The sequence below is a fragment of the Falco peregrinus genome, chromosome 14 (assembly GCF_023634155.1).
Source record: "Falco peregrinus isolate bFalPer1 chromosome 14, bFalPer1.pri, whole genome shotgun sequence".
Classification (NCBI taxonomy): Eukaryota; Metazoa; Chordata; class Aves; order Falconiformes; family Falconidae; genus Falco; species Falco peregrinus.
Window position 1 is genome coordinate 10,535,876 of NC_073734.1, and position 19,814 is coordinate 10,555,689.

Sequence of the window (19,814 nt, forward strand, 5' to 3'; positions counted from 1 at the left end):
GTCTATCTCACATTTTCTAAATTTCATTTTTCCTACTGATTGACTCCCTCTTTCCCCTCTAACTAATCTTACTTCATTTTTTTCTTCGCTGTGAAGAAGGCATTGCCAAAATGTCACCTCTAATCTTGTTTCCCATTTCTAGCATGTAATTTATTAATCCTCTCCCTCCCTTTTTTCCCTTTTATTGAGCAACCTACATGCTAATACAGCTCAAGTTTTATTTTCAGATTGTCAAATAAATAATTTCACAAGTCTTAAGAGTAGGGGAAAAAATAAAAAAGAGCTTTGAAATAGTGATCACCCCTGTCTTTCCGCCAAGGCATTTGCTTTTAGTTCTATACAAATGACTTTATTCAGGGATGATATAGCTGTCCCATATCAGTTAAATTAATTATTGGATAGGGTATTTAGGGAGGTAGGGGGAAAAGCCAGCCTTTGTCTGATTTATAAAGAACCACTACATAAAACCTTCGTATTACTGTAACTCCGATCTTTCAAAAATAATATTCCTTCCCCCACCCCTTAAATCTGTATTCTTGTTAGATGGGATTTTTGCTTTGCCCAGCTTCTCACTTCGGTTTTAATAAGAGTTTTGATTGGCATTTTGCACTGGTGAGCTGATAGCCTTTTTCTGGCTCTAGTAGACACTTTCACTGGATCTCTAAGTCAAAAGGAAAAAGAAAACTATCAATTCTTTCTGAGCAGAGATGGATGACCATAAAATACAAGCGCAGTTTTCTTTTGGTGCCAGGCCTGCTTTAAGGTGTAATATTATTTTTACTGATAGATTTTTTTTAACCACTGCTGTGTTCAGCGGGAAAAGAATCATTACTGCCCAAATTATCAGCTACACTGTTCTCGCAGAGCCTAAAACACTGTGTATGCCCTTCTAATTTTTGGCATGTTTCTTGTGACGTTTAGTCTTTTTGTCAGAGGTGCTAACTTTGCTATAAGGAGATCAAGAAGTATGTGGAGCAGATGCACTGTGACCTTTTTCAAATTAGATATCTAGTGTATCCTTCTATGACTGCAAAGTAGTTTCTTATACTGCACCAGTCTGGTAGCACAAATGCAAACATTTAGTCAAATATTTAATGTCATTTTCAATAACGAATGCAGGTCCATACAGAGATCTTCTAAACATCATATATCCCTAAACCTGGTTCCTTGCCTGACAGCACAGTTTTTATCTCCAAAAATAGGCATCCATGTTCCCCAAAAACGTATGGACTCATAATGAACAGGGAAGGCCTGTTGAGGAGATCGTTTGGCTTCTCTGCTAGCCTAGCACATAATGAGGAGACAGGTAGGCAGCGTTGCAGCTCTGCGGTCAGAGATGAATGCCATCTTGTGTCCTCAGATTATCAGTGCTAAACCGTGCCACGGAGTTCAGCACTCGGTCAGGATTAGCTGCTTTTGTAACCCAGATTGTGTTAGTTTCCATGGAATGAATGAGTTTAGAAAGCAAATGGTGTAAATATGACTCGATCACTGAGACAGTTAAGCAGCTACAGACATTTAGTATCTGTTACTGTCCAGCTTTGCAGAAGTGTTGATATCACTGATGGACAGCTGAGCATCTGCTTGCACAGTAGATACAGGAAAATACTACGCTGGGCAGGTAAATCCAGTACTTCAGTACTTTTGACACTGTAAAGTCCTTGGTTGCTGATTAACTCAGTAGGCACTTAAATTCTTGAGATGTTCGTGCATGATCCTTTGCACACAGATTGAGCTTGCTCTGCCTTCATTCAGGACAGCCCTTGCAGCTTCAGTTAGCGCAGCACCAAGGTGAGCTGCTAGGCTTGAGAAAGGGTTTACTGGCTCAGACTCAAAGCAACATGAACGCGAGTGTCTGCATTACATCTGGTAACCTTCGAGTAAGGGCAGAGCAGGCTCATCTCTGCAAGGAAGTTACTGTATAGATAGTCTCCCTCCACCCATTACACTCTCCAGGTATCTACTTCTGCATTTGGACACATCCAAAGGCAGTTAATTTTTGACTGCTAAATTTCTGGGTGTTTTGCTCTTGTTTAATCTTGTTAACAGTTTACATTGCCTGATTTACCTTCACTTGGGCGGGCGTCACTGGAGAGTGGGTCTTGGAAGGAACCTTCAGCATCAGTGTATTGGCCTGATGCAAAAGAGACAGGCTGGCTGATGGGTGGGAGAAGCAACTTCTGCCATCCAGCCAACAACAATTGTTGTTTTGGAGACAGAGTTTCTGGGATTGGGATTAGGGGAGGAGTAAATTAGCTTTGTGTCACCTGCAAGAATGCCTGAAACATCAGATACAGCACATTTTGGGGCAGGACTTCATCCCAAACTGTCTACACTGTATTACATTGACCATATTTACCATACTACATTTACGTAAGCTACAAAGTTTACATTTAAAAATGAAGCGGTGCAGCAAATGTGAACTAACATTTCCCTTATGTTAGTGCTCTGCTTGTTAGAGTCAGTCACTTGTTTGTGCCCTTACCTTCAGTGATCAGGTAAGTATTTTCTACAAAGTGAAACAGCTTCAACAGTAGCCGGAGGTGCAGTTTGGTGCTCTAGTCAGTGCTCAGGAGAAGAGCAAGGGAGGCAAGGGAAGCTTCATGGTTTATGTACGACCTGATACAGCAGGCATGGTCTTAGAATGGTGCCTCCCTTGGTCCTGCATGTGAGAGTCAAAATACCCAACTTGTACATCCCAGCACAGTGAGATGTGAGCTGTGAGCCTAATTAACGTGATGTTGGCAATATTTAGGCAAACATTTTCAAAAACAGTCAGTTTGTTAAGGACTTGGTAAAAACCTAAAGGATTTAGATTCTTCCTAGTAATTCAGATTTTAGTTTACAGTTTTGTGGCTAAAATGCCAAGGTTTTTTTGTAGCTCTGCTGCAGGTGTTTAACAAGGGTGCAGTTCAGGCCACGTTTTGCTCCTTGGGATTTCCAAGTGCCAGTGCCAGTTCTCACCAAGTCTGATGACTTAGATATGACATACCTTTTTCATTCCAGTGGGCTGGAAGCCTAAGTGCCCTACTCAGTACTGTAGTTTGCACTAGACAGGAGGTCACTTGGGAATTAAGTACTAATTATTAAAATCCCTCTGCCTTCCTAAAGTAATTTGTTTTTTCATCCCACATGTGGGTGGAGATCCAGTGTGAAATTTTCAGACTGCCCAGATTCTAAAGTAATCCCTCCTGGAGTATGACAGGTCACATGGAGGTGGGAAATGGCTACAGATCATAGACATATGACATATATATGACATATTTAAATGTGAGCAATTAGAAATTCACGGGCACTGCTGTAGATGTTCTGCCTTTGGGAACAACAACAGTAAGGAAGGCTGCTACTTAAAGGAAATGGAAGGGTTCTCCAGTGCCAGAAAAGTAAAAATCAACAAACATCACAACCTGGTGTATCTATTTGCTGCACTGCTGACATCTACAAATAACAAAGAGCTCAAATGCTCACTACCAATATCTGTTACCTGCTTGCAAATATGACATTTTCTCTGCCAGCATTTGTCAAGCTACCATGAGTTGCATTCATATTCCATATGGATATGTATTTTTTTTCCTTTGTTTTCCTTTGACATTAATGCTCTGGCATAGCTTTCTAAGTCGTAAAGTAAGGAAATTAACTTACATTTGCTGGCTTGCTAAAGTAAATTAGCTACACTTTTGACTTTCTGTGGTTTTACTCTGAATGGGAGAAGCAATAAAAATGAAATAAGGCTAATCACTGTTGTTCTATGGTTTTCTCTGTGGTGTGTTAAGAGGAGAAGAACCCATAACAAAGACTCATGAGTTCATATCTGCTTAAAACAGGTCTCTAATTAGCTTCTATAATCGATCTCTCTGCTCTAGCAGGTGAACCAGGTAATTATCTTGTTTATGGTGTAGGTGAGTCACAAAATGCTAGATAGCTTTCTCTGTATCTTTAAAAGATAATGCATTGTAACAAGTGCTCCCAATATGAATGAACTACTGTCATAACCCATACCATCTGTTTCACACGCAGTGATGTGAGATCTCATTTTATTCTTTGTTACAAAGAGTTCCAGACATCAAAGAACTGTCCCTTTGACCGCTGTCTCAATCAAAAGATTTTACCTAGACAAATCTTTACTTCCCATTATGGTTTCAGTGCTGCAGAATATCAGGTGTTTCCTGGTATCAAGAGGAGGAATCCAGTCATCGGTGCTTTTTTTAAGGGCCAAATCTTGTCACTGTTCACTTCCCATGGGCCTTTTGAGTAGCACAGAAACTCCAAACTCAGCAGTTAATTAGGGGTTAGTTACTTAGGGCCTGAGGCTTTAGAGACAGACTGTGGTGCGCTATACAATGTATGCCTTTTATTCAACATGATGTGTCTATCTGTTACCTTCCAGAAGGTAGAGATATGTTGGCTAAATGCGTGGTTAGGATTAAGTTGATGTATAGAAAGCAGTATCTTGGTATGCTTAATTGCTCATAGAAAAATCCCTAAATCTGACATATTTTTGAGTCTTCTGCATACTCATGTTCAATCTGTGCTTTATTTACATAATACAGATATTTCTCTTTCCTGCAGATTGTCTCATAGTAAGCTCTACAAAGGAATAATCCCTTTTGACAACCTTTAAAGGGTCGCAGTCGTATTTGAAGCCTGTGACCAGTAGCACTAATAATAGTGTATTTGTAAAGAGAGGACGTACAGTGCAGCTCTTCCTAGTATAATGTGGAAGTGTTTCATCTCTTTTGTACTAGCAAAGAGGCTTCGTGCTTGTGATGAATGGCTGAAATATGAGACTACATGTTTTCCATAATCATTAAAACAATAGTGTACCAGCTTCTCCCCGAGCTAAAAATAATCCGGTCGTGGACATGCCCCTTTTCCTCTTCTCCTTGATAACTGAATTCAAAATTCCCATAAATAATGTCTTTTTTTTCTTCATTTTTCATAGACTTGTCCCTAGCAAATTTAGTTTCAAGGTCTTTTATTTCTGTTTCTAAAGTAATTATCCTCTGGGCCTCTTCCTTTCTTCCTGGTATGATGCTAGACTAATTATTCTTCTCCTAATGAATGCCTGAAATGGATCCCATATGGTGTCATATGTGCCTTCAGATGGAAGCTTCGTTTGAATAAAATAAGAAAATTCTTCTCTTGGGGCTTTCTTAAATTTTTCATTCTGTAACAATGATGAGTGAAATCTCTGTCTTGGGGATAAAGGCAGCCAACTTGCTTTCTATTACATTTCAAGCTTTCTCTGAACTGGAGATTTCCATGTCTCTCTCAATTGCTATGGCCATCTGCAACTCTTACTCCACATTGTCACAAGACTACTTGAATGAGTCAGAGCATCTTTACATTTGATCTGAAAGCCATTTTTGTTTCCTTAAAAAATATACCATTATTTCTCTTACAGTTCTTTGTCACCTTGCTCTAGACCTACCCCACAGCACGCAGTGCCCTTTTTTATTGCCTTTAGGGCTCAATCCACATAGTGATTTTTTAATACCATTACCTAATAAGAAACTAATCCCAGTTTATTTCTTTGCGCGCAGTGACTCAAACCCACAGTTCCCAGCAGGATGCTTTCTCTACCAGATTACTGAGTATTCATGGCACATGTCAGTCTTTGTATAAGTACAAGTACATTAAATGTGTAAACGTAAAACGAAGGTCTTCAGGTCTCAGCGTTCTGAGCACTGCACTGGCAGTGACAGCACCAGAAGGAATGGTTGCTACCTGTTTTCGGCAGTGCAGTGTAAATTTACACTGCACTTGGTTCCCAATCACCTTTAAGGAGTATTGGTAAAGCATCTAATGGAACCTCGTGCTGCCTCTTTACCTTTATCTCACATGACAGAAAAGTTATAATTGCACGTTATTACTTGTATTGTGATAGATGATAGAAGTCCTGGTCGTGAATATGTACAACCTTGTGTTGCGAGCTGTGCAATGGAGAGTATTTTCATTGTTTCTAAAGTCAGGTTAAAGTGGGGTCATTGAGACTATATTTTGCAACCATATATAAGTAAAGCAAGTCACACTGATACATTAAGCTTACACCAAACAAATGAAAATATGTGAAACACTCCAACTCTGCATTCCAATCTGTTAACAAATTCAGGCTTTTTATTGCTTAAGATCCATAATTCTATAGATTTAAGTTTAATTCTGTTGTTTTTTCTGTATGACACAATGTTTTATTTATGGAAATCCCCGATATGTCATTTTGTTCTTAATCAAAAATCCTTTTTCTACTTACTAATCAACTAAGTAGGCATGGGGAAAATTGTGTTCTGAACTTCCATCTACCACAACATACTGTGCTTGAGTCTACTAAGCAGTACTGTTGTGAATGAGTAAGATTGCATCTTATAATTGTGGAGGTGGTGCTAATGGCATGGATCAGTCTGAAGCAGGGTTGTGATTTGATACTGCTGCGTAAAAGATAATGCTAAAATGGAAATGTTTGTAGACACATGAAAGAGAAAGTGAAATGGTGTTTTGAAAAGCACTGATTCTGCATAAAGTTGATTTTAGTGGTGTATCACTTGAATCATACTAATTACTTGTGAAAACATAGTAATTTTATCTGATGTATGTATTTGTTCTTGCTGTCAGAGACACAGGGGGGAAATACTCTATTGATTGTCGTTGCAGCATTTGATCCCAAGTTGATAAAGGACAGTAACTAACTGAGCCACTATTAATATCGAGCTCTGCTTGAATTTAGACCTTCAGCAATGTGTGAATCTGCAATCAGGGAGAATGTTAAAATAGGAAAAAAAATGCCTAATCTTAAGAAGTGCTATGAGGCCTAACTTCCTGTTTAAATGGAGAGTGTTTGCCGTTGGGTGGTCTCAGCCTGAGAATATCAAGCCAATAGCTTTGCAAAGTAAGTAATGTACTTTTGTGAATAAGCTTATTTCTTTACTTGGAGGAAATTTCTTGGTATGTTTTCTCTTCTATGAATGAATAATTCTTAGCATTCCAATAACCGAGCTCAGGCTTTAAACTAACAATCCACCAAACAGATTTTAGCTTCTCTAACGATCTTTAAGCTTACACATTCTTGTAGGGTATAATTCTTGTTTTGGATTTGTTCTGTTTCGCTCCATTTAGTCCTGTTCTGATATACTTGTGAAGATTTTTAACAGTCCAAACCTGGAAGAGTCCCCCATGATCTGTTCAATAGCTTGTGTCCTCTACCTGACTTTCAGTCACTTGCTACAAATAACCAAGGGAACATAAACCATTTTAAGGGATAATAATTTATCTTTTGCAGAACAGTTGGTTTCTTTTCTTTCACTGACTCAATGCAGTGACCATACAGAATGCTTAATTCATGGTTCAGACAGCAGTTTCTTGTTCTTCTTTCTTATTAAAGTCACAGTGTCAGTTTTCTGACAGAGCAGTATTTGCATATTTAAGCTTGATGAAAGACCAGTAACCAACAGGACTAAGGGAAGGGGTAATTTCTTATCCATATTTCAGTATTGGTTGTTTTCCCTGCTGGAAGTTGGCTCTGAGCAGCCTCTTTAACAAGATACATTGCTGAAGGTAATAAATAACTCTGGGAATCTGCGCAGCAGTAGCTTTTCTTAGAAAACTAAAGCTTTCAATGTTGGCTACTTACAGTTAGGTCCCTAAATTCATTGTTAAGTACCCAAAACAAATTGCTGTGATGATGAAAAATCCCACTTAGCCACAAATCTAATTTTGACAACGTGAGCTGTGAGTACTCAGAGCTTTGTAGAAGCAGACCGCTTTGATCTACGTAATCAGATTTGGCATTTTCTCTCTACTTAGATCTATCTAGGAGCGATGTTTCAGGAATATTGTTTAGGCAATATCATTCAGGCAATATCAAGTGCAGGACATTGTCATTTTCTTGACGAGATTAGAAACTTTCTGTTCTCTTCACAAGTCACAATTTTTTTCATTCATTGAGCCCTACAGCCAGGAATTTCAGTAGTTCACTGTGTCAAGAAGACAGGTGCAAACTCAGCAATAACCACATTCATGGCACCAGGTCTGACCCAACATTTTGGGGACAGAATGAGGGAACTGTGACAGCATTCAGAGCGCATGCAGATGTCTGGTGTGATCTACAGAATTACATGAGCAGAATGTGAACTGGGGAGGGGGATTCAGTTCAGCAGGAGTGAATTGCCTAGTCTGCGCTGTCCATTTTGGAAATGGTGTGGGGGCAGGAATTGCAAGAGAATCTGATTCTTGTATCTTTGATACATCTAATATTGCAGGAGTAATTTTCAAAAACCAATCAAGTCGTCTTGAAAACTAGGTATCAGTTTTACCCACTATCAGGAACCTACATTAGTTAGTTAAATTAATTTCTTCCTGTTGAATTGGAATAACCTTACTGCTTGATACAAACTTTCTACCATCCAGCCTAAATTTATTTCTTAGCAATTAAGGAGGGTGTATCTGTATCATTATGTACCTAAATCCCTTCAGGAATCTTGATTTTTGTGCTTTCTATCATAAAAACCCCAACAGACTACATACTGGAGTTGCTTTGCCCGCTGAGGTGTGGCAGGTCACTGGGGGTCAATGTAATCACCTGCATCAAATAAAACTCCCAACATTATATGATAAAGGGAAAAAACCCAGCTGTTGATGTGCTGGGTGTTACAAGCCCAGGGAGACAGCAAGATGGAGAGGGTCCTACTATTTACCAATCCCACTTCATTTAATAGCAATCTAATGTAGTGACATAATTATACCATACTAATAAGTCTGCAAAGGCATGAGCTCTGGAACTACAATAGTGTCTTCTAAATTCTACTGTTTATTGACCATAACTGGTCATCTGCTGTGTTCTGACCTGTAAGAAGCATAACATGACAGTAAATAATAAGAAGCAAAGACATTAGGGAAGGTCCAGGCAATACTCCCAAGGAACCTTGCAGATTTTCTTTGTCTGACACTTTATATTTAAAAACTAATCCAGAGCACCCCTACAAAAAAAATCTATTTTACTTGTTTAACAAAATGGAGTATTGATTTGCCAAAGCTTAAGCAAAGCAGCCTACATGAGTCATTGATCAAGAATTTGGGCTCAGTCCATGTGATCATTAACTTCTTTGTCAGGTGCATTCATTTATTCATAAGCTTTGTTTATGGCAGACCCTTCCCACTGTCTCATTTCAAAATAACAAAACCCAAATGCCTTCTCTATCTTCCATTTCACTTAATACAGAAGACAGCACAGGAAGTGCTATCAACTTCAAAGATTTTATGAGCCTTTTGAAGAATTTAGGAACTCTGGAGGCTTTCATATATGGCCAGGGTTCAGTATTATTTCAGAACTGTACATCATGAGTGTAAAATTCTCCAGAGTAAGCAACCCCTTGTGCTGCCATGTGGGGAACCTAAGCAAATTTGAGAAAGTTAGTAGTTAAACCATTAGGAGCTCCATATACCTTTGCACCATTGCTCAGGAAATGCTGGTTGCGTGATATAAAGTCATTCTTTTGATGGACCGTTGTTGCAATAAAATAACGTATGTTAGAAACTTCTGATGCACTAGTTAAAGGTTTATAAAACAGGATCTGGTTAAAACCCATGGCTTAATCACAAATCAAAACCACATTCTCTGTGGTTTAAAGTAAGCAAAGTAACAGGAAGCAAAAGAGTTCTGAATTCTGTTTTTTTGAACATGGTACTATTCTAAATTCCAGGCTTTACTGTGCTGTAAGCTTAATAGTAGGCAGGAGATACTAACAATGAAAAATGAGGCCTTATAATCAATATCTCGGTATTTGCTGCACTCCATTAATCCTGTATCAAAAAGTAACATCACAGTCATGAAGAAGTTATTATAGGGCGAAGTAGGGTATGATCTTACACTGAGTTAAACAGCCCGTGGTGACAGGGTTCAGCATCTTCCCTGGCACACAGGCGGGTGAGGGAACCCCTCCGCAGCAGCTGGGTGAGTTCTGCTGCCTTCCCCGAGGTGCCTGGGTTAAGGGCGCACGGAGAGACAGGCGCCTCCGAAGAGCTGCTGTGTTCGCTGCCGCTTACCTGCTTGTAATTTCCCTGTAAGCCTATCTCCTTAGCGTGCAGCTGTCAACCTTTTAACATCAAAAATGAAAACAGTGGGGAAAAAGAAGATGAAACAGTTCGTGATTTTTTTTTTTTTGGTCTTGTTTAAAGAAAAAATACCGTAGTCTCACTCTTAATTTATACGACTGATGTCTAATTAGCATGCTGGATGGGCTGTAGTGCAGACTGCGCAATACAGTCTGACTCTGGGAGCCTGGATATCTCTCAGGATGTGGAATTACATCTTTCTGTGTATCTAGTAATTCTTGCAAGACAGTAATGGAAATCCCTCTGTGTGAGTCAGGAAATTGCCAAATAAACAGCCTGACATACTACCGCAGTAGGAAGTACCGGCCTCATCCAGAACTGTGAGGAAGATGGAAGTTTTTCCGTAAGTTGTATGCAGTGAGTTTTGCATTAGACACCAGTTCTGTAGTTGGTACATAGTTGTGATATGGACAGACAATTTAGTAGCTCATTTTTTATCTATTTGTGTGTGAGAAAGGAACTTTATCCTGACCAAACTTAGTGTGGGTAACTTGGTCAGAAATCCTGAAGGAGTTGTTAGTTGAGTGTATCTCCCACGCTGGGTAGCCATTTGAAACCTCAGTGAGACATCCTCAGAAAATTTTGGGGCCCACTCCTAAAAATGGTGAACTTGTAGGCATCCTGTGCTGAATTCAAGCATTCTTTGTCAGAGAGAGGCTGCTTTAGACTTTGGTGTAACTGCTGATTTTGTGCAAACAGTGGAACAGAAAACAGGATCACACTTCGCCCGAGGCAAAGTTCTCGCAGTCTGTTCTGTTACAAGTCACAAAACGTTTCTGCAGTGAGATTAATTTGATTTAACTTTTCTTCTTAGATTCAAACTATTTACATTTGGACACAGTCATGTATTATAAACAATAAAAAATAAGACAACATCAATATGTGCAGTGTATTCTGTGCATATATAAAATGCATACACATACATGCACATATGAACTGCTCAAGCAGACTCAGAGAACAAAAAAAATAAATGAAAGAAAAGTGTAATACTAATGCTGCATATGTATGTATACATTTTTCTGTTAGCAACATATTTGCACTATGCTTCCTTTCAGTTAAAGATTGACTATGTGCCTGAAGAAATAGACTTGAAGTGGATGCACAATAGCTGGCTACAATGTGTAATTTTATTTAGGCACAGAATTACAAAGTAGCCATTTTTAACTTAAGCTAGATTGCACATTTACCAAACCTTCCATAAATTCATCATTTGGCTTAGTCACATTGAGAATTGTTTTAAATAAATCTATGTGAAAATTAAATTTAAGTTGAAAACCAGCAGGAAAAAGATGTATAGTGAGTACTTCATTTGTTGTAATAGGACTATTTGGAAGGAATACAAATGCACTTCAAATTGTAAAGAGCATAATTATTTTTCTCCAGAAGCTGAATGAAATAGAGCAGCTTCTGCCTATATAATATTTGATATGAATTATCCTCATAAAATTCAAGCTGTATTTTTAAAATTAAGTCTTTTCAATTTCCAAAGTTCTCCTTTTCTTTAATTAAAATGGGCAAAAAGAACACAGGAATTGTCTCAGCCAGTTGGACCAGTAGTACAGCTTCTGTGTTTTACTACCTTTGGCAGTGGACACTAACAGTTGCTTCACTGAAATTTCAAAAAAACATTCATTATAGAAATCAGAGTGGGGACGATGGGGACAGGTGGGACATGAAGGGCATGGGCAAAACCCTAAGCCTGAAAGGACCTTGAAGAGGTCACCTAGTCCATCACCCTGCTTCGATAATCCACTGAGAAGGGAAATTTCATTGTAAACCCTGACAGTAAATATTGGTTTCAGGGTCTCTTTCTCTCATATCTGACAAAACTTCAAATCTGCATATTATCCATACAATATCTATTCCTTTTCTTATGCTATATGGGGTTAGTGTATTGTAGGTGACTGCAAAAATCAGGAGTAATTTATTGCTAATAGGCAATTGCTGGGATTCTGAGACGTTTTGTATCACTTGGGTTTGGTCAGGAGTATCAGCAGGAGGGAGGGTATCATTCCAGACAGCTATCCATCAAATGACACTTAGGAACTGTTTAAGAAACAGTGTCAGAACTATTAAATTTAATGACTCTACCTCCTTTTCCAGGCAGCCTACAAACTTGTTCTGACAAGAAATTATTAAGGACCCCGCCTCCAAAAAGCCAGACAAACAACAACAACAACAAAAAAGCCAAAACAAAAAAGAGTGGCAAGATTTAAAGCAGGACTTTTTTAACAAAAGAGAACACCAGTCTTTGCTGCACAGTAGAGCACTGAGCAACTATGCAGGAGCTGCTTCCAGAACTTAAAGCGGTATGTTTACATCAACATGGTGCTGGGCTGCCTAATGTGTGCTGCTGAGAGGCAGATGGTCTTAGCTCAGAGCTAGCGCTGTTCTACCACAGCAATAAGCTGTTTGGAGTTTGAACTAGTATCCTCTGCAGTGCTGTATGAAAGTACCAGCTCAGGTTCATGTTTCTTCATCTGCCTGTTGGCTCTCCTTGTGAAGTCTGCTGTAGGGAAATGAGAATAATGAATTTAGGGTGTCTGAAAGTTACCCCTACTTGTCTACCTAATCCCTACCAAGGCTTAAGCCAGTGTTTAAAAAACTCCCCTCCAATTTTCTGTCCTTTCCCCTCCCCCCCCCCTTTTTTTTTTCTTTTTGTCTGTAAAGACATGCCCACAGCCAGATGCCAAATAAAGAATACTTTTCTTCTAAAAATGTTATTCTGGCATTGACCCTCCTCCATGCATAGACTACTTTGTGGAGTTTAACCTCCAGGGTAAGAATGATTGATATCCTGTGTATCGTAGCTCAGGGCCTGGTCTAGAAACGAAATACTGTAAAATCCCCTGGAAGGAGCCCTAAAAGCCAGGATATGCACTGGGCAAGGGAGACACAGATGTAGCTGTTTACCCAAGACTTATGAATGGCAATAGACAGTGATACTGTGTTGTCAAACTGTTGGCTGTTGTGGGTTTTGAAGTGCACTGCCTTTTTGATTTACCATGTTTGCGTCACCCATAATTTTGTATACTTCCATCATCTTCGCTCTCCTTTATCACAGTCATGTTATTTACCCTTTTTGAAACAGTTCTGATCTCTGCTCTGTGTGTGGATGATGCCATTTCTCTGGTTTGATACAGTATTAATTAAATAATATTCAAGTTCTTTTCATAAGAGAGACAAACTATTTAGAGACTTTGGCTTCAAAATAAAATTGTGCCAAAGAAACCAAATGCATTAAATGCCTACTTTATAAAATAAGTGACTGCCTTTGGAAAAGAAACAAATGCAAATTCTAGTTACTGTGCTTGAAAGAGGTGACAAGATGAAGTGCCAGCATCTTGGCTCCTGTTCCTGCTTTATTGTCACAAGTTGTTAGTTACATTTGAAAATATGGATCTCTCTCATTGTGGAAGTTGCGCTTGCCAGTTGGTCCCTGTACACTAGAGTGGCTTTACCCAATTAGCACAGTTTCCCATGCAGGACCCGGAATAGCTGTGCATGCTTCCTGAACGTCCCCACAGCTGAGGCTCATCCTCAGGCTCCGGTGGTCTATACCCGGCTGCTTTACCAGGCGAGCTGGGTGCAGCAGCAGTAACAGCGTGCCTCGCTGGAAGTCAGCCTTGGCACAGCCAGTCTCGCTGGGTTTGTCTGTAGTTCTCTCTGACAGGTATAGTCTGCCCCGATCTCAAACACACTATGCGGCAGACGGAACAGCATTTTTAACCCCAGTGCACTCGTGAAATGAAACAGGTCATGGAAACAATGACATTTAAGTGCTACTTGTAATCTTCATCATGGGCCATCTCAAGCTATTTGCATCCCTCTTCTGGCACAAGTGAAATTCACCCTGTGCAGAGCGGTGTGCTAGTCAAGCTACATATAAGGCTCATACTATGATGATGGGAGTGCCATTAGGTAACTGCTTTATGGGAAAAACATCTGAAGGACTTAAGAGATTGGTTTCATGATGCGTGAGTGGAGAAATAGCAGCCCTGAGAAAACATGAGCTTAACTGCAGTTCGTCATCTGCCGGTGGACTGAATTGCATGACCCCTATTTTAGGTTTCTTTAAGCAATGGAAACCTAGTATTGCAAAGTATCCCATCAATAATGCAGCGTTGTAGACCTTTCCCTATCTTTTTTCCTTGTTGCTATCTATAGATTTTTGCACTTTTCTAGCCACAGGTAAGTAGGTATGCCACATTTCTGATTGAGTCACAACCTAGAGATTACACTGGACTTCAGCTAAAAGCTATTATGATAGAACACATTATAAAATGATACGTAATGATGGATTACAACCAAACCATGAAGTATCTGCCACTTTTATAAGTAGACAGACAGAATGTCATCATTGAAAAAAAAACCAAACCCAAACTTACTCTTAACTGTAGTTAGCAATTCATGTATTTTCCCTTCCTTTAAACAGTAAGCAGGGTTTGTAGGTAATTTTTTGTTTCTGTGGTAGGCAGTGGAAATGATCACTTCTTTATACAGAGAAACAAAGTCACTGTAACCCTCCTAATCATTTTTTTGATGATCTACAGATCATGGCAGGCACTGCTTTACTAATTGGTCGCAAGTTAACAAAACCAGCTTTCCTCACACCCTCATTCCAATTCTAAGTGATGGGAAAATGCTAAATTTATCAATAGCCATCACTCGTATTTTAATGGCTTGAGGAGCATCCAGATATATCTACATTACTTTGAAAAAATGTGATTAATTTTATTTTAGTTGATCATAACCACTACAAAGCAGTTATGTTCTAAATATTTAATAACTCTGGTGGTTTAATATTTTGTCTTTCATTAAAATTAATTTCTGATTTTTCAATGGATATAGTATGATGTAAGTACTTGCCTGTAATGGTCATCTTTGCACTAAGCTGTATAAAATGTTAACATAGTCTACTTAGAAATAATGTATTTTATATTGTGCATCTCTTAAAAATTCCTTTTTTTTTCAAAAACATATCTAGCTCAATCTGATATTTGTGTTCCTAAAAACTGCTAAGTACCATTTTTCCTTTAAAAACAGGCACAACAGGAAAACTGTTTTAATGGGGATAAATATAAAATAGGATACAAAACATTTTGATTGAACAATATGACATACAATGTAATGAATATATAATTTTTTAAAGGTATTTTGGGAGAAGAGGAAAGGTTTTTCTGCTCAAAACATTTCTCTGTCATACTTCCCTAAACTGTGTTTTAATTTTTCTCTTCTGTGTTTCTGTTGTGAAGATACCAAACCAAGGCATTCATTATTCACCCACAGCTAGATGCAGATGCTCTGGATGCAGGCTGGGACCCCCAGTTCAAACAGATCTTAATTGTTTTATACTTTTCATTATTGATCAGTTGCATTTGTTATGTTTTGAAGAGTCACTGTTAACTTCCTTATGCCTATAGCTCATTTTGTCTAGTTAAACGTTGGCTCTAAATGAGCACTTCCATTTGTGGCATCTGTTGTGTTTCCCTCTTCAGCCACCCTGTATGGCCCTCCTGCTGGGAGAACCTGAGCTGACACAGTTGCTGCTGGCAGTGTCACTGTCTGCTTTTCATCCAGAAAAATGAGTTCTGTGTCTTAAACACCCTGAAGGAGGCTGAATTGGATGCTTTATGTCATTTTGCATTTTACTTAAGCAGCAAAGGTTACTCCTCTGTCCCCTTCATACTAGCAAGCGTGTTACTCAACAGCAGTATTTCAGAAAGGCTCTCATGGGAAACAGGGTGAACGAGATCAATGCAGAATTGTAAAACCCTGGGATCCAGCATTCTAGAAGCATTGATTTTACTAGAAAAACTGTAAGCTGAGTTACATGTCATTTTCAGAATCAAGGATCCTCTTTCCTGTTGTAAACTTTCTCATTTTCAAGGATGTAAGATAAAAGGGGCTTCTGGATGCACTTCATTTGGGTATATAAGAAAAGAAGGCATATTTAAGCATAGATCTCAGCAAAACAATGATTACTGCATTTGTTGGAGACATGCAAACCTTTATTGGGGTCAGACAATACTAACAAAAAACAGAGTATCAGAGATTTTTTGTTGTGTTCCTTCATGCACAGCCTGAATCTGAGGATCCATGGATCCCCTTGAATTTTAAAAGCATCTTTGCATTATATAAGAAATCAGTGAGCTGTCTGACTATGATTCGTTCAACGGTATGTGCTCTGGTTGGGTGTTCTTCCCGCCTTCTTTGAGTCTGTGAAGGGACAGCAATGACCAGTGTTTTAGCCACTTGCTAATAGAAGCTTAATTACTTCCAGTCAGCTGAGCTGCCATGATAGACCAGTTAGTGTGCACTCTAGCCTGCCTCCATCCCCAAGTGAAATGCAACAGTCTGGTACTCTGAGCTTTTCCCCAGGTTGTTTTAGCTCACAAGCAGGGCAGGCTGTTAGTGAGCACACGAGCCATTACCAACAGCTACGAGATGCAGTTGGTGCACAGTAACTTCTCAGACTGATGTTGTTCAGTTAAATGTCTGAGCTCCGTGTCTCGTTTTGGAAATCTATGTCTTACTTATTTTAGAAACCTGCTCTCCCCTCAGCAACTCTTAACAACCCAAAACAGATTGAAGGAACTTTCAGGTTTCTCAAACCTATTAAATGCCGTTGTTCTCAGTTTATTCAAATTAATGTGAGGCAGCTCGGTGCATTTAAAGGGAATAAAATGAGGTTGGAGGTTTGAGCTCTGATACGCTTGACATACTTTGCTATGGTAGGGAGGTTTTGCTTCACAGAAGTTTAATTGCCCCTCATGCAACAGTGAGGATAGACTTTCTAGGTCAAGGTTAAGATTCATAGGTGGCAAATAAAAGAGCCTTTCTCTGAATTAGTTCTTGCCCTAAAGACAATGAAATACATTTCTGGAGCCCACATGGGAATCCACATGTTGCAAAGAACAGATTCTATTTTCTCCATTACTGCTAAAGAACAAAACTGTTCCAGCACAAAATTCTTGGGTTTAATTTCCTGAGAACTTTAAAATTTTGTAAGAACTTTAGAATGTGGTACTAGAAGAATACAATAGTGATTATCAGTGGTAACTCTTGATATCCATTTTCAGAACGCAGCAGAGTGCAGATCTGTTTTGAATTACTTCTCATGTTTTACAGAATCTGAACCAACATTTTTCCTCATCACAGGAGAGTGTCCTAACCATGAGATTAGACTGTAAAGAAGTGCATCTGCTCCCTAATTAGTGTGTCATGCAAAATAAATTGCTTCCCTAAAAATACTGAGAAGAATGCTCTTTCTCTTACTTACAGATACATACATGCTGCAACATACAGTGGTGATGAAGCACTCTCCAGAAAGACAGATAAGGATTTAAATTTAAATTTCAGTTCCCTGGATGGAAGAAACTGTGAACTGAAGTACCCTTCCTCTTCAGTGAGTAGTTTATCTACTGAGATAAATAAGGGTAAAAGAGGAAACATATACTTTTTGCCATCTGTCTAAAAGAAGGAAATTTTCCTTATTTTTTCAAAAGAAACCCTCAATGAAGGTTTCCCTTCCCTTCCTTTTCCCCCTACCTTAACTACACAGAAGGAGGTGTTATTTAAGACATACCTGATCCTTCAAATTTCCAAATGGGTACTTTAAATGGCCCTCTGTCCATGCTTGGTTTTGGACTCCAGTTCTTTATTCCCACCGTAAGAGCTAGACTGAAAAGCAAAAAGCAAAAGCAAAAAAAATCTTAAGATTTCTTTGTGCTGAATTCTTCATGGAAAAAGTTTTGTTTCAACCAGTACTAATATGGAATATGGTTAGGTACCTGGAAAGAAGGTGGCTCAAAGTCCTTTGAGCATTATATACTAGCTACCACCAGTGAAAGTACAGGCATGCTGGCTGATTCAGGAAGAAAGCTCCTTTTCCATATTAGGGTCTAAATTCTAAAACTGCATAAATTTTGCTGTTGCCCTGTACCTGCACAGAACCCCGGTTCCAGGGTTACTAGGCATGTGGGATTACCCACGTAAGACGATGTAGTATATTTATTCGTATTTCCTCTTGCACAGCAATTCTGTATGACACTAAAGACCAAATAAGACTTTTTTCTTCTCTCGGTACAATTCCTTAAATAATCAGCACTCACAATATTCATAATTATATTTGTGTAAAATATTGTATCGTTATTGTCACAGAACAGAAATACCAACTGAAGTAATTGCATAACCTTTGAATAAACACAAGGCTTGCTGTTTTCTCGTATCAGTTAGTATTATTAACTGTTCATTCTCCATAGCTAGAGGCAGAAGGTAAATGCTTACGGAGCCCCAGTACAACGTTACTGAAAAAAAAGCACTTCTCAGGTTGATACAGTGTTATTTTTCCCTAAAAATGTAAAGTAAGTATATAAAAAGAGCTTGTATTTTGGCTGGATTTGCCAAAAGTGTTTTCCTGAAAAGTTTTAAGAGAATGTCTCCTTTGTAAGTATCTGTAGTGCTCATGCAAAGGCAGTGGGGCGTATGGAGCTGGAAGTCATCCATCATGTCTGGAAGGTCATGGCATTCCTACTGACCTCAGCGCTTGTGACTCTCGGTTCCAAACCGAAACCCGAAGGGTGAGAGACAAATGCATTCTCTCACTGTCAGTTGAACTAGTTACTTGCTGAAAAAACCACCCCCACGCCCCAAAAAATCACACTACCTTTAGGTTTTTTTAAAAACACCATGTAAATATGATTCAGAAGTATTACTAACAACCTTATTCCTTCATTACAGGTGGAGAATCCTAGGCATTTTATGGAAATAGCAGAGCTGTGACTTACCAGCAGTTCAACCAGCAGTCAAGCAAGGGATGGAGCTCAGTTCTTCAATGTTTATCCAGTAATGTATCTGCTAGATGGCTTTTCTTGGTAATACTTGGTCTGAGACCAGCTAGCATCTGCAGCAGTTTTCAGCAGACAATTTTTTGGCCAAATTAGAGTCAATGACTTACGAGTGAGAACTTTTTTATTCCATAGTAGAGCAGAAGGCATTATTTCCTGGGAACTGCAGCCTGCCCATTTATTTAGTGTGTTTACTTGGATTTTGTATTGAGGTAGAAGAGGCATTTCAATTTGGTGGTATATCTGTGGTATCTTATGTTGAACTCTTGAAAATTGTTTAATCATTTACTAGTCATGCTTTGTGTCTTGTTAAAGATGACAAGTTTTAATAGCTCATAATCAAAAGACAAAAATTAAGTTAATATTGATAGTTTCTTGGCATCATAAGGTCTCTACCTAATTGAAGAAACATTTTGAATATTCAGTGGAATCTTAATAACTTGCCTAAATGGTTGGAAGATTCAGAGAAAATTTGAGTCCTAGATGTTACTGAGAAAAAGTTTATTTGGGAATAAATTTTCTGAGATAAAATTGGGAGACTGCTCTCTCTTTTCCGCTTCTCTTTTCCATTATTTTCAGGGACAGATAATCTAAAGTGGACTTTTTTATGATAACATTTCAACTCCAGTGATTAATACTTGACATATGCCATGAAATTAACTGTCTCTACTGTTTTGGTTTTTTTTTTTATTTTGCTGAGAGATGGGTAAGCACAGACTTTTGGTGTGCATGTTCACAGGGATTATGCAAAAATAATATTAGCAGGCTTCATTTCCGTGTTTTAGTAAATGCTGTACAGCAGCTACTGGAATACTCAAATTAGACCAGATGTCATAATGCCAAATGCTCATCCCAGCAGAG

The 19,814-nt window shown here is 38.8% G+C and overlaps 1 long non-coding RNA gene across 1 annotated transcript in view; it reads left to right on the top strand.

Annotated features, from left to right (window-relative positions):
* The window catches only part of LOC114013275 (uncharacterized), a 68,168-nt gene extending 48,615 nt beyond the window's left edge, over positions 1 to 19,553 (top strand). The window contains exons 3-4 of the long non-coding RNA XR_003556162.2: positions 17,389 to 17,512; positions 18,847 to 19,553. This is a non-coding gene — a long non-coding RNA (uncharacterized LOC114013275). The remainder of the gene's footprint in view (positions 1 to 17,388; positions 17,513 to 18,846) is intronic.
* Positions 19,554 to 19,814: the final 261 nt, after the last annotated feature.